Source organism: Halichoerus grypus, chromosome 3 (genome assembly GCF_964656455.1).
Source record: "Halichoerus grypus chromosome 3, mHalGry1.hap1.1, whole genome shotgun sequence".
NCBI lineage: Eukaryota > Metazoa > Chordata > Mammalia > Carnivora > Phocidae > Halichoerus > Halichoerus grypus.
Window position 1 is genome coordinate 104,502,138 of NC_135714.1, and position 3,774 is coordinate 104,505,911.

At 37.0% G+C, this 3,774-nt stretch overlaps 1 non-coding gene across 1 annotated transcript; it reads right to left on the reverse strand.

Annotated features, from left to right (window-relative positions):
- Nucleotides 1-937: 937 nt before the first annotated feature.
- LOC118521107 (U6 spliceosomal RNA) lies at nt 938-1,044 on the reverse strand. The gene has a single exon (XR_004909990.2). It is a non-coding gene; the product is annotated as a U6 spliceosomal RNA (small nuclear RNA).
- Nucleotides 1,045-3,774: the final 2,730 nt, after the last annotated feature.

Sequence of the window (3,774 nt, forward strand, 5' to 3'; positions counted from 1 at the left end):
TTTATCTAATTTTTTGGTCTATAATTGCTCATAGTAGTCACTTATGATGCTATTTATTTCTGTAATACCAGTTGTAATGTCTCCTGTTTCATTTCTGATTTTATTTGAGTTTCTCTTTTTTATTCTTAGTTGGTCTAGCTAAAGGTTTCCCAATTTTGTGTTTATCTTTTTAAAAAACCGGCTTAGTTTCATTGGTCTTTTCTAGTGTTTTTCTGGTCTGTATTTTATTTGTTTCTGCTCTAATCTTTGTTATTACCTTCCTTCTCCAACTTGGGCTTAGTTTGTTCTTCTTTTTCTAGTTCCTGGAGGCATAAAGTTAGGTTGTTTGAGATCTTTCTATTTTCTTAGCATATGCATTTATTGCTATAAACTTTCTCTCAGAACTGCTTGTGCAGTATCCCATGTGTTTCCATTTTCATTTGTTTTGACATTTTTAAAATTTACTTTTTATTTCTTCTTTGACCCATGGATTGTTCAGGAGTGTGTTCTTTAGTTTCCACATGCTTGGTAAATTTCCAACTTTCCTCTTGTTGTTGATTTCTAGTTACACTCTTGTGGTTGGAAAAGATACTTTCTATGATTTCAATCTTCTTAATTTACTAAGATGTGCTTTGTGGCCTACCATATGATCTATCCTAGAGAATGTTCTGTGTGTAGTTGAGAAGAATGTGTATTCTGCTGCTGATGGACAGAATGTTCTGTATATGTCTGTTAGGTCCATTTGGTCCAATGTATGTTTCAAGTTCAACATTTTCTTTTTTATATTCTCTCTGGATGATCTATCCATTGCTGAAATAGGGTATTGAAGTCCCCTACTATTATTGTATTGTCAAATTCTCCCTTCAGAATTGTTACTATTTGCTTAATATATTTAGGTGCTCTGACATTGAGTGCATATATTTACAATTATTATATCTTCTTGATGAATTGACTGCTTAACAATATAGAATGTTTCATGAATTTGTATGTCGTCCTTGCACAGCAGCCCTGCTAATCTTCTCCGTATTGTTCCGATTTTAGTTATGTGTTGCTGAAGCAGGCACAGCCCATGGTATTGTGAACATATAAAATTGTTGTTGTTTTAAAACCACTAAGTTTTCAGGTGGATTTTAAACAGCAATAAATAATTGATAAGGACTTAATCTGATCGATGAGTCTAGAAAGAGAGGTTGAGGATGCACAGCCCAACTCTTTCTCTCATTCATCTTTTGGGAGTAAGCAACCCACTGAGAATCCATGTTCTCTTGTTGTCATCCAGGCCAAAAACCTTACAGGATTGAGATGCACTGATACATATTTTTTCCAAATGCTAATAAGCCAGGAGTTAAAATCAGTATTTGGCTGAAATCAAAGCCAAACCCAAATACTGCTGTAAGAGAAAAAAGTAGGCGTCAAGAATATATCTGAAAATAATTTTAAAAATTAATATAATAATTTTAGCAGTCACAAATTGAAAGATGATTAGTGAAATGAAAATGTTGTAAATATTTTTTACAATATATTTCATTTTCCTTTCTCTTTACATTCTTTGTTATGTCAAAATTAAAAGTAATTTATCAAGATTTTGCACTTTTTCCTTTTCTCATAAAATTTTAAGGTGGCAAAAACTGTAATTTAACTCATCCTCACAAGATGTGAAAAATTCTCAAATAGGACTTTTTATTGAAAACACATAATACCTTTGTATGGGTTTTGGCCTTGACACATTTCTGTTACTTATTTTTATGTGAATTTCGTTTTTCTGATTATCAGAAGGCTATTTAACAACTCCTGTGTTCCTGTGCAGTGTTGAATTTTCTTTTTAATTTTTTAAGATGATTTTTCTGAGCTGTGTCTGGTTTTATTTTTTTGTTCTATTTGTCAACCCCACTTTCCTTCATCTATGTTGTTCCTTCCCAATCAATTTTGATTTAGCCCCTCCTATTTTACCTGAGTATGAGCCCCTTGGAAGGTGGGAAGGTGATGCTGCTAAGCCGTCAGCTGGCTTACTGCAGGGCCGCTTGCCTCACCTGCTAATCTAGGGACAGAGCCCTCTCATTTCTGCTATTGCTCTCACTGGCCACTGTGCCTCCCCATGAGGGGCCATTTTGGGTCTCCTACTGTCAGGTTGTTAGTCATCCCATGGCTTCTCTATGCTTTCTCCTAAACAGATGCTGATAATGCCTTGGTCTTTTGGCACTTGCTGATTTGCATTTTGGGGTTCCTGGAGTACCCTGTCACCTAGTTTTCTTGTAAATGCTGTCCATTACTTTTTTTTTCATTTCACTGTCTTTTTTATGTTGGAATTTGGGAAGATCTAAAAGCTACACCTCTTCCACCACTGCCATCTTTTCAGAATTTGCTAAGAAGAGTTTTACCACAAGTTCAATCTTGACTGCCCATAATTTGAAAGTAGGCATCTGTCATTTGTACCTTCTGGCAAAATAACCAGGGTTAAGGTCAAACTTAGGTGCATCCCTATATATCAGTGATGTCTCTGTGATCTGGCTGCCCTGGCTCCAGATGGGTACATTGAATCCTGGGCTCCAGTGTTAGGAAGCCCCCACGTGCACATAAATAGAAGCCATGTTCTCTAGCCCAGCACTTACCAGGTAAAAAAATTTTAAAGTTTACCTCCAAATGCTAACTAACTCCTTTATATCACTTTTTGATTACTTCAGAACTTGGACAGGAAGAGTTTTTCCCGTTATTATATGAAACATAAACTAGGAGTAAAATATCAGAGAGCACTTTATCACATGCATCCTTAACACACGGAGATTGAGACATTCGGCAGGGTTGGGGAAGGTAACTTTAAGTTTTGGTGGCTCTTACTAAGTGTTGCAGGGTGCATTATGCCCCCCCCCCCAAATAAGATATGTTAAAGTCCTGACCCTCAGTACCTCAGAATGTGACCTTATTTGGAAATAGGATAGTTGTAGATGTAATTATTAACTAATTGCATGAGGTCATACTTGAATTGAGTGGAACCCTACTCGCATAGGGGCTAATGTCCTTATGAGAACATGGCCATGAAGACTGAGAGAGAATGCCACGTGAAACAAAGGCAGAGATTGGACTTATGTAGCTGCAACACAAAAGATCGCCTACAAACCACCAGAAGCTAGGAAGAGGCAAAGGAGGATTCCCTTACAGGTTTCAAAGGGAATGCAGGCCTGTTGACACTGAATTCAGACTTCTAGACTCCACAACTGTGAGGTAATAACTTTTGTTGTTTTAAGCCACCTAGTTTATTGTGTTATGGCCCCCAAGGCAACAAATACTCTAAAGGCTAATGGGGGCTTCTTATCTTTGTGGTCCGCAGCCTGTATCCAGCAATGCAGCTGGTTTTGTCGTCACAAAAAGACATAATAAGAATCTCACTGAGTCTGTGGTGAACACAGAGCTCAACCCTCAAGAATTTGGAAGCATGGAATGTCGACTAAATCTCTTGAAGAAAATCTTTTTCCTTTAAGTGAATGTTCGCCTTAGCCACACCAACTAAGAAAGGGCTTGTTAGGCTCTACGTCAATGTCAAATTACAGCAGTCTGTTACTTGCAATAGAGAATATGCTAAGTAATATGGTGTAAATGAGCTTGAGGACAATGTTGGGGAACTATAAATTTAAAAAATCTCCTGCCAACCAAGAGAAATTCTCCACAAGAATAGAAGGGGGGAAAAAGTTCTATGTTGAATGAGCGTTAAACCAGAATGCGATGCGCATCTCAAGCAATCAACTAAAGATTGCAAAAACAGAAAAAATCACATCTTTTTATATAGCCAGGCAGATACAA